General features: G+C 39.5%; 1 long non-coding RNA gene and 1 pseudogene across 1 annotated transcript in view; both read left to right on the top strand.

The window, feature by feature from the left end:
• LOC144580975 (uncharacterized) overlaps positions 1–12,179 on the top strand; it is a 413,738-nt gene that overhangs the window by 346,940 nt on the left and 54,619 nt on the right. The window lies entirely within an intron of this gene.
• LOC128930624 (glyceraldehyde-3-phosphate dehydrogenase pseudogene) lies at positions 5,437–11,063 on the top strand (annotated as a pseudogene).

Here is a 12,179-nt window from a genome sequence, read left to right as displayed (position 1 = left end):
GATTGGGAAGGAATAATATTAGGAGAAATACCTAATGTAGTTGACGTGGGGATGGAGGAAGGAAACTACCATGGCATGTGTATATGTATGTAACAATCATTCAAGATCTGCACATGTACCTCAGAACTTAAAGTATAATTTAAAAAATAAATAAATAAATAAAAATATTGCCTGGGAATATCCTCTTTAAATTTATCATCACAATCCTCATATGGACACTATATAGTGCCTGGAAATCCTACATTTCCCCCAATAAATTTCCTTTCATCATCTCTATTTGGTACCTTTATTTTTTTCCTCAAAACTGTGAGAGCCTCATCCCCACACTTTCAACAGATGGCCTCACCTTATTCTGCTTTGAGAAGTTGGTAGCAACTGACTTGAGCATTCTAATCTTCTTATAATACCCAATAATCCTCATGCTTCTAAGTCAGTAACCCTTCCCTATTCTTGTCTTAAAAACTCATTTTCTTAAAACACATTCATCTCTCCGCATTCAAAACATTACGTTCTTCTGATTTTCTTCATACTCTATCAGCCATCTCTTCTCAATTTGTTTGCTATTATCATCCTCTTCATAGCCTTCCAATGTTGAAGGATCCCGATGTTGATGGGTACTCTCTTCTAAAAATCCTTTATCCCTAAAAAATCTCACCCAGGCATATGACTTTAACTATCAATCATATACCAAATTTATAGCTCTAGCTTTCACCCCTTCTCTGAACTTCAGATTGTTATATTCTCAACAACTCCACATAATTGTCTACTACAGTTCGAACTTAATATGGCCCAAGCTCCTGATTGTCCACTCCACAAACAAATGTCTACTTATTCCTCAGTCTTTCATGTCTCATCGTCACTATCAATCTTCCGGTTGCTAAAAGAGAAAAAACAATGAGTTATCCTTGATTCTTTCTATTCTGTAATAATTCATATACAATGCATCAGTAAGTTTTGTTAACCTACTTGAAATTATATCCCCGAATCCATTCACCTCTCTCCTTCCTTACTGCTACCAGGGTAGTCCAAGTCACTATGGATGGTGTCATCAGCTTCCTAATTGATATTTCTGCTTCCTCTCTTGCTCTTCACATCCAAGTGTCTAATCTCCAGACAGTGGGATATTTCCCAAACAAATCAGATCATGTCATTCTCTGCTTAAAACCCATTCATGGCTTTCCATCACACTGAGAATACTATTCCCATTCCTTCTCATGAGGTACGCGTGGCCTCCTAGGATCTGGCCCCTGACAGTTTTCTAATCTCATTGTATACCTCTCTTCTTTTCACCTCAGTCATATTGGCCTCCTTTCTGTTACTCAAATAAGTAAAGTTCTTTCTCACATTAGCATCTTTGCACTTGCAGATTTCCTCTGCCTGGAGTGCTCTTTTCTCAGCTCTTTACGTGGCTGGTATTTGTCTTCTGATCATTCAGATCTCAGGACAAATGTCTTGGCTTCAGAGATGTCTTTCTTGACAGTTCTTTCCAAAGCAGTCACCCTTCTCCCCGACCACACTCTAACACACCACCCTGTTTATGTCTTTCATATCACAACGGCCTATAATTGTAGTTTTGTTTGTTTGTTTATTAGACTATTTTCTTGTTATCTATAAAGATTACAAATTGTTTGAGAGCAGAGACCTTGTCTTTCACACTGTGGGCACATGGAACACCTTGACTATATGGTCCAGTGAGTTGTGAGAAATTTGTCCCCACAACCGACAACTCCATTGGAGAGGCAACAAGGCCAGTGCCAACTTTACTTCTCCTTGTAGGATAGCGAGAGAAATAGCCGACAGTTGCCTACTACCCAAGTCTCACATACCATTTCTGCCTAACTAATCAGAAAAACAAGTCTAGTAATGAGAAAACTTTTAAAAAATATTTTGTTGCTGTGCATCTAGAACAAATAAAAAACTCTTTAATTCCATTATGCAATTATTTATTCAGTGTTCACTCTGGTTCTAAGTCTTGTTCTCAACATAGGTGATACAATGATCAATAAGACAAGGAGCCGGTCCTCAGAAAGCATACAGCCTAATAGCGGAGTGGGGGGGAAGAAACTTAAACACAAATATTTTATTATAAAGCAGTGAGAAGTGTTGTCCTAAATGTTAAAAAAAACGCAGTCAGAATACAAAAGAAGTTGGATTTGTGAAGGTTTTGCCAAAAAAAGAGACAAACTTAGATTACTATTTAAAGCCAATATCACCGAAGAAAGGACATCAATCATACACAGACCAACCCAGCGGGCATCTGGAGGTTTCCTGAATGAAAGTGGAACACACTAACTATGGCATTTTCTATGCCTTTTAGCAAGATCAAGTCCAACCCTGCAGTCCCTAGACTCTGTGTTTGAGAGCCTCATGTATCATAAACACTTCTGTGCCCTTGAACTTTCTGTGCAGTCAGAACTATAGAGTGGCAGAGCAGGGAAATAACAGTGGAAATCATTTATCTGTTCAGCTATCAAAGAATCCAGAACTTACAGTGTCATGTTTAAAGGGGAAAGGTGTGAGAGAAAGTACAGTCCCCTGGTGTGCAATTGATTACATAAAAGCAAAATGACAATTTGCCAGAAACTTTTATTTCAACTCCTGTACACCAATAGGACAATATGTAAAACTGCCACATACTATAGACTGGTCCCAGCACTTAAAGAAGAGGCCAGAGCTTCCCTAACTCATAAATCAGGATCTCTAAATAGATTAGTTATCCTTAGAATATTGAATGAAGAGTTACAAAGCCATGTAGGCTTAGATAGGACATGCTGTTGTCTAAATTCTGATTTCCTATATGTAAAGAATTTAATAGGCCAGGCGCGGTGCCTCATGCCTGTAATCTTAGCACTTTGGAAGGCCAAGGCTGGTGGATCACCTAAGGTCAGGAGTTTGAGACCAGCCTGGCCAACATGGTAAAACCCCGTCTCTACTAACAATACAAAAATTAGCTGGGTGTGGTTGTGTGCCCCTATAATTGCAGCTACTTGGGAGGCTGAGGCAGGAGAATAACTCGAACCTGGGAGGTGGAGGCTGCAGTGAGCTGAGATCATGCCAGTGCTCTCCAGCCTGGATGACAGAGTGAAACTCCATCTCAAAAAAAATTAATAATATTGACCTCTCTGAGTTATTGCAAGCATCAAATGGAGTAATAGATGTTCTGAGGTATTAACTGATGTGTGTAAAAATGCAATGTCACTGCCATAGCACACTACCATCTCAAAACTTCCAGTTTCCCCTCTTTAATTCAGGGGACAGATTTTATAGTCACTTCTTGCCTCACTGAGGAATATCAATGGATTTAATCCGACTCCATCGCCAACAATGGAAATTCTTTTAAGAAATGTTGGAGACTCTTTGAATAATCAGATTGTCACCCAGTAAGTAACCACTTGAAACTTTTAAAATGTATTCTTGAAAATTGATCCCAGGGACCTGAATAAAATAGCAACTTTTTAACTTGAAGTAAGACCTAACAGGTACAGTAAGGTAAGAAAAAGAAATAAAAGACATACATATTAGAAAAGGAGAAATAACTCTGTCTTTATTCACAAATGACATGATTGTCTACACAAAAATCATAATAAATCTGAAAACGAAAATTTCTATAAATGAAAACTGAGTTTAGCAAAGTTGTAGGATACAAGGGGATGCAAGGACAATATTCAAAAGTCAATTGCATTCCTGTATACCAGCAATGAAAAACTGGAAATTAACATTTGACATTTTAAAAAATAGCATTTGTAATAGAACCAAAACTGAAGTATTTGGGTATATCTAACAAAATATGTGCAGTAACTGTATACAGAAGTTTACTAAGTGTCAGAGGCGTGTGAACCAGAGCAACACCATCTTGAATAGGAGCTGGGTAAAATGAATCTGAGACCTACTGGGCTGCATTCCCAGATGGTTAAGCATTCTAAGTCAAGGATGAGATAGGAGGTCGGCACAAGACATGGGTCATAAAGAGCTTGCTGATGAAACAAGCTGCAGTAAAGAAGCTGGCTAAAACTCACCAAAACCAAGAACAATTGATTACATAAAAGCAAAATGACAATTTGCCAGAAACTTTTATTTCAACTCCTGTACACCAATAGGACAATATGTAAACCTGCCACATACTATAGACTGGTCCCAGCACTTAAAGAAGAGGCCAGAGCTTCCCTAACTCATAAATCGGGATCTCTAAATAGATTAGTTATCCTTAGAATATTGAATGAAGAGTTACAAAGCCATGTAGGCATAGATAGGACATGCTGTTGTCTAAATTCTGATTTCCTATATGTAAAGAATTTAATAGGCCAGGCGCGGTGCCTCATGCCTGTAATCCTAGCACTTTGGAAGGCCAAGGCTGGTGGATCACCTAAGGTCAGGAGTTTGAGACCAGCCTGGCCAACATGGTAAAACCCCGTCTCTACTAACAATACAAAAATTAGCTGGGTGTGGTTGTGTGCCCCTATAATTGCAGCTACTTGGGAGGCTGAGGCAGGAGAATGACTCGAACCTGGGAGGTGGAGGCTGCAGTGAGCTGAGATCATGCCAGTGCTCTCCAGCCTGGATGACAGAGTGAAACTCCATCTCAAAAAAAATTAATAATATTGACCTCTCTGATGAGAGTGACCTCTCATCGTCCTCACTGCTACACTCTCACCGGGGCCATGACAGTTTACAAATGCGATGGCAACATCAGGAAGTTACCCTATATGGTCTAAAAAGGGGAGGCATGAATAACCCACCCCTTGTTCAGCATATCATCAAGAAAGAACCATAAAAATGGACAACCAGCAGCCCTTGGGGCTGCTCTGTCTATGGAGTGGCCATTTTTATTTGTTTACTTTCTTAATAAACTTACTTTCACTTTACCCTATGGATTCTCCCTGAATTCTTTTTTGCACGAGATCGAAGAACCCTCTCTGGGGGTCTGGATTGGGAACCCTTTCCCGTAACATCTTTCTGGTGACGATAGAGTGGACTCTAGTGCTAAACTCTTGACCCAAAGGCTAAGTTTGGGTAGGTGGTGGGGTCGGTAACAGCTTTCTCGAGAACCACAAAAGGGACGATACTGAGGAAACTTCCTGACCCGAAGGAAGTAGACTGCAGCAATGATTGGACGGCTTTGGGTAAGTGGGGTGCATATACCTGAGTAAAGGATGGGATCAGGTTAGAGGCCCAACTGAGAGGAGTTAGAGTCTCTCCTAAAATGGTGTGGATTAAAGGTCCCTCTTAACAAAAGGCTTGACAGACCTTGGGATAGAAGCCCAATTTAAGAGGGTTAGAGTCACTTCTAAGATTTAGAGGGTTAAAGGCCCCTCTCAGTAAAATCCTTACGGGTTTGGCATTACAGGATGTTAACTGGTATTCTCTTTGGATTAATCTGTCGCGTACTATTTGGTGATAGCTGTGGGTGACAGTTAGGCATGTACAGGATTGTGGGACATGGAGAACTTTTTCCTCCCCAAAAGGGGAAACTTGAGAGCTGATGGGACTGTTGGAAAAGATCCCTTTACTACCGACAAGTGGCCGCCTGAATTTAGCAGTGTCACTGCAAAGGATGGATCTTTCTCTCACCTCTGTGAGCAGCTTGCCTTCCCCACCCTGCCTCAGGAAATGCTTTTCTCCTCGTCCTCCTCCCCTCGTCCTCCTCCTTCTTCTTTTTGTTCTTCTTCTTCTTTCTTCTCCTCTTCTTCTTTCTCCTTCTCTTTTTCTCCTTTCTCTCTCTTTTTCTCTGTGCAAACTGGTTGAATGAATGGTAAAAATCACTGTCTCCTGTAAAGGTTTGATTAATGGGAAAAAAAAGGAGTTGTGAGGTTAGTCTTAAACTGCAGCTATTTTGGTGTGCTTTGTGTGTCTTTCTGTATTCTATAATGGAGAGGAGTACCTTAAGATAGAATGTGGGCCTGGGACACCTGTAAGCCTCCTCTTCAAGATGGCCCAGCAAACTGGTCAGTTATAAACTTTGCTGCAGGCTCCAAAAGAAAGAAACAGAGAAAGAGAGTGAAAGAAAGAGAGAGAAAGATAGAAAGAAAGAGAGAAAGACAAAAAAAAAAAAACTGGATGAGGTTTCCCTCTTGTGTTGTGTGTCCTTGGGAGCTTGACCTTGTAACCACGTTAGTACTTTCTCTTGGTCTCCACCATTGAAATGACTGCCTGGGTCCCGAGTTCAATTCCTGGCTTAGGGGATGAGTCTTTTATCTTATTCTGTCTGCGTATTTATATGTGTTATGTGTGTGATGTTTATATGTGAAAGACCTTTGATTAATTGGTTTAATAATAATAAGAGGTTAAATCCAACATTTTGTTAGGAAAAGTAAAAAGTCAAATGCTTTTTATTTCATTCATGTGACTTAAGTAATTTTTGTGAAATAAAGACATTTTAAAGATTATTGGTAAATAAAGATGTTTTCCAAAAAATAAATATTTGTTTTAAATTATGCAGGTCAGATATTAGGTTTGCAAAATACTTTAATGTCATAAACTGCTTCTTTGACTTTTGAAAATTGTTCAATGTACATTGAACCCATTTGATTCTACATAAGGCCTGGGGACATGTGGAATTAACCATGCCCCCTACCTTTGTAAAGAAGGTTATGAAGAAAAGACATTTTATATAAGAAAGGATCTTGTACACTAAATTCTTACCTTAAAGTAAAATGACTGGTTGCTTTATAAAAGGGAATTTATGCAAGAAATGTTATACAATTTAAAGGTGATTGGGCTTCCTAAATGCATCATAAAATGCCATTATGACTCTTAACTGTATAACTTGCCTGCTTTACAGAGAGGTAAGGCCTGAGACGTGGAATTAAACATTGGAAAGGGTCAGACCTTATCTGCACTTCTGTCTGGATTCTAGGCTCCACATCTAGCACATAATTAAAATCTCTTACTTGCCAACGTTTTCACCAAAAGCAAAAGTTGCTAAGAGTTGAGAGTGTAACATGTATTTGAGACTACTGAAAAGACAGCTCTACACGCAAGGCAGGTAAGCACAGTAGAATGTACTTTTGGTAAAGGATTATAGGAAGTCACAAGAATGTGGATTTTTCTTGCCTAAATTAAAGGGCTAAAGAATTATTTTATATGCAACAATCTTGCATGTTCTTCACATGTACCCCCAAACCTAAAATGCAATAAAATATATATTAAAAAAATAAATAAATAAAAAGAAAAAAAGAATTATTTTAAGTTAGAATAAAGTTGAAGGTTTAAGCAAGTTCTGGAAGGTTTGTAAAAAATTAATTGTAAAAGAAATTCTGTGTATGAACATTTTGGCTAATAAAGGAGTATTTGGTTTTTCAGCAAATTAAACATTGGAATAAGAGGACAACAGGTTTTTCTTAAAGCAAAAATCTGCTTATGATCTCTTTAATAAAAATTTGTAAAGAATTATAAAAGGTTTATTAAAATCTTATGTGATTAAGATGGAATACATTTTTCTATAAGGTTGTATTAAGACGTGGGTTTGACATCAATAATGCACTAATGTAAAAGTGAAGTTTGGCTTAAGTGGAACAAAAATCATACAGGAAGCATTGTTAAATATAAAATGGTGCTTGGTTTTCCTTGGGCTACATTTGTCTAAATGTGTTACTGGTATATGTTCCAAAATTACGGGAAACTCCTGTAATTGTAATTTAACTTAGTGTATGTTATTAATAATTATAATTGTTATGTGAATTTTTGTATGCCACAGAAGTAACTAAATTTCTTTGTCAACTGTGTTGTTGACCGTGGCTGCCCTACAACATTTTGTCAGTCTTTAGAAGGTGGTTTATAAGCAACTATAGGAATCTAGCAGGTGTTCTTAAATGCAGGTTTCTGGTAACTTCGGAGATTATAACATCAGAATGAAGCAAAAAACTTTAAGAACTCTCATAGAGACCTGAAATATTCATGAATACCAACAGAACAAAAATTAACTGCATAAGCTAAAGAAGACTGAAGTAACCTTTTAAACTTTTTGCTTAAAACATTGCTGACCCTTTGTTTTGTTTTTCCGAGTCAAGGAAACTTTTCCTCTAAGCCAATTACAGCTTCTAGCAATTGAGTAACACATACTCCTGTGAACAAAATTTAGAACACATTTGTTTCTCTCTATTTAATTTCTCTAGAATTTGGAAACCAGCTGTGAGTATTGTTAACTTATGGCAATATAGTTATTTGCATAAGTGCAACCGGAATCTTTTTTATTTTGCAACAGGACACAATTGGAGAAGCTGGTTATTTTTCCAAGGCTTGGGCTGGAATGACATGCTTTCCTTTAAGGAATGAAATTTGATTTGTAAAGCCAATAAAAGCCCCTTGGGAAACTGGCCTCATACCTTGCCTACACAATCTCTGTTCAGGGTTTCTGACCCAAGAATGTCACTTTCTAACAGGTCCAGGAGCCCCATTTTATCGTGGGACCTCAAGAGGAGAGGAATTTACTCAACTCATATAAGTATTTGAAAGTACAAACCCATAGCTGGGGTCAGCTCCAAAAAAGTCTTATCTAAGATATCTTCTATGGAACAGAGTTCCATCAAAGCCAATTTTAAAAAGAGCTTATGTGAAAAATAATAATTCTTGCTGCGCTTTATACAAACAATCAGGCTGAGTACAATAAAGCAAATCAGTCTTACCATGATTTGCCTTTGGTAAAAATTGAAAAACTGTAGAGAGAAATTACTTCTCACAAAGCATGGTACACTTGTAATTAAATTCCAGTCTCATCAGTTGGCTTTAAGTTTGTTTCTTCAATTTAGACTAACCCTGCTTATTCCTGTGAACCAACCAGTGATCTCTAACTGCTGCTCAGAAGAAACAAGAGGGATGAGTAATGTAATTATCTAGATCAGTATTCTAATTCTGGGCATGTATTATAATTGGCTAATAACCCCATATCAACTTGGATCCAACAGTTGCCCAGTTCTTGGAAATCCCTCTAATTTATTTTACTTGGAATAATTTTACTTATTTTGTTTTATTGTTGCAAAATATATTGCTATTGTATTCTTTGAATAGGAATAAGAATAAGCTTTCTCAACATTTTCTTCAACTGAATACTTACTAGTCTTCCAGATATCACCTTTTGTTGGAATTCAAGAGTTATGAATGCCCTTCAGCATACTGATGCTTTCTGACTAACTTCCTACTACTCAATATCATTGCCCTTATTCAGCATGAAGAAGTTACAGAAGATGAATCCTCCTCCTTCTACAACCCTTAGGATTAAGAGTTCTCTTATAAAAGGGAGGGGGGAAATGTCAGAGATGTGTAAACCAGAGCAACACCATCTTGGATAGGAGCTGGTTGAAATGAGGCTGAGACCTACTGGGGTGCATTCCCAGATGGTTCAAGCATTTCAAGTCACAGGATGAGATAGGAAGTCATCATAAGATACAGGTCATAAAGACCTTGCTGATAAAACATGTTACAGTAAAGGAGGCAGCCAAACCCCAACAAAACCAAGATGGCCACAAGAGTAACCTCTGATCATCCTCACTGCTACACTCCCACCAGTTCCGTGACAATTTAAAAATGCCATGGCAATGTCAGGAGGTTACCCTATATGGTCTAAAAATGGGAGGCATGAATAACCAGCTCCTTGTTTAGCATATCATCAAGAAATAACCATAAAAATGGGCAACCAGCAGCCGTTGGGGCTGCTCTGTCTATGGAGTAGCCATTCTTTTATTCCTTTACTTTCTCAGTAAACTTACTTTCAGTTTACTCTGTGGACTCACCCTGAATTCTTTCTTGCACAAGATCCCATAACCCTCTTTTGGGGTCTGAATTGGGACCCGTATTTCCTGTAACAAAAGCAGTGATTAAAGAATTTTTTTAAAAGAGCTGTTTAGCTCTCTGCTCCTCCTGTTCGACAGACAGCTGCATCTTGTCTCCCATCGCCAGCTACATCCCTGAGACACCAAGGGGAAGGTGAAGGTTGGAGTCGACGGATTTGGTTGTATTGGGCGCCTGGTCACCAGGGCTGCTTTTAACTCTGGTAAAGTGGATATTGTCACCATCAATGATCCCTTCATTGACCTCAACTACATGGTCTACATGTTCCAGTATGATTCCACCCATGGCAAATTCCATGGCACTGTCAAGGCTGAGAACGGGAAGCTTGTCATCAATGGAAATCCCATCACCATCTTCCAGGAGTGAGATCCCTCCAAAATCAAGTGGGGCAATGCTGGCGCTGAGTACGTGGTGGAGTCCACTGGCATCTTCACCACCATGTAGAAGGCTGGGACTCACTTGCAGGGGGGAGCCAAAAGGGTCATCATATCTGCCCCCTCTGCTGATACCCCCATGTTTGTGATGGGCGTGAACCATGAGAAGTATGACAACAGCCTCAGGATCGTCAGCAATGCCTCCTGCACCACCAACTGATCAGCGCTCCTGGCCAAGGTCATCAATGACAACTTTGGTATCGTGGAAGGACTCATGACCACCGTCCACGCCATCACTGCCACCCAGAAGACCGTGGAAGGCCCCTCCAGGAAACTGTGGCGTGATGGCCTTGGGGATCTCCAGAACATCATCCCTGCCTCTACTGGTGCTGCCAAGGCCATGGGCAAGGTCATCCCCGAGCTGAACAGGAAGCTCACTGGCACGGCCTTCCGTGTCCCCACTGCCAACGTGTCAGTGGTGGACCTGACCTGCCTTCTGGAAAAACCTGCCAAATATGATGACATCAAGAAGATGGTGAAGCAGGTGTTGGAGGGCACTCTCAAGGGCTTCTTGGGCTACACTGAGCACCAGATGGTGTCCTCTGACTTCAACAGCGACACCCATTCTTCCACCTGGGGCTGGCATTGCCCTCAACGACCACTTTGTCAAGCTCATTTCCTGGTATGACAATGAATTTGGCTACAGCAACAGGGTGGTGGACCTCATGTCCCACATGGCCTCCAAGGAGTAAGACCCCTGGACCACCAGCCCCAGCGAGAGCACGAGAGGAAGAGAGGCCCTCACTGCTGGGGAGTCCCTGCCACACTGAGTCCCCCACCACACTGAATTGCCCCTCCTCACAGTTTCCATGCAGACCCCTTGAAGAGGGAGGGGCCTCCGGAGCCCCACCTTGTCATGTACCATCAATAAAGTCCCCTGTGCTCAGCCAAAAATAAAAAATAAATAAAAGAGCTTTTTAAATAGAACGATATTCTGTGTTCATGGATTGGAAGACTCAATATTGTCAAGGTGTTATTTCTTTGTTTCTTCATCTATAGCTTCAATGCAAACTCTATCAAGTGCCAAGTAAACATTTTGCAGCTATCACAAGCTGCCAGTAAAATTCATACAGAAATGCTAACGATTTAGAGTAGCCTAAATAACTTTGAAAAAGACCAAAGCTGTAAGATTTTATCAGATTTCAAGATGTATTATAAAGCTGCATCAAGCAATACAACACGGTATTGTCACAAAGGTAAGCAAATGCATCAATGGAACAAAATACAGAGCTGGAAAATAAACACATACTCATATAAACAACTGACTGTTAACAAAAATACAAAGCAATGCTGTGGCGATTTGATAGTTTCTTCCATAAATGGTACAGGAACAATTAGATATCCATATGCCAAAAAAGAAGAAAATAAAATCCTTGGATTTATTTCTTATATCATGTATAAAAATTAACTCAAAATGAACTATAAACCTAATTGTAAACGTTAAAACTATGAAACTTCTAGAACAGAGCATGAAAGGACATCTTTGTGATCTTATGTTAGACAATTTCTCAGACATGATACTAAAACATAAAGCCCATACAAAAGAATTGATTGTGCCAGAGCTCTGGCATTGGAAAGTGGTTGACTTGTGGGCTGGTAAGAAGAATGTACTGACAACTGTATAGTTTTGAAAAAGGAACATTTTATTAGAAAGAAAGAATGCTGCAGGAGAGTGCAGTGGGGCGCCTCAGTGAGAGGACTGAGCAAGCCACTGTGGACTTTTCCTTAGAGCTATTTATGGACCTCCATGTGGGAGTTGAAGGGTAATTTGCACAATAAGTGATTACATTTGTAGACATTTTGGTGCCTTAATGTCAACAAAGTTCAAAGGTTGCACGGTGCGTTTTGGGATGCATGCATTCCAGAGATGTATAGAAATTCTAGTTACTTATAAAGTTTCAGTTGAAAAGAGGGTTGGAATCAGGTGTCTTTAGATAGTAGGGAAGTTGAATTACTTCTAAA

This window comes from Callithrix jacchus, chromosome X, assembly GCF_049354715.1.
Source record: "Callithrix jacchus isolate 240 chromosome X, calJac240_pri, whole genome shotgun sequence".
NCBI lineage: Eukaryota > Metazoa > Chordata > Mammalia > Primates > Cebidae > Callithrix > Callithrix jacchus.
This window is presented reverse-complemented; position numbering and strand designations above follow the sequence as displayed.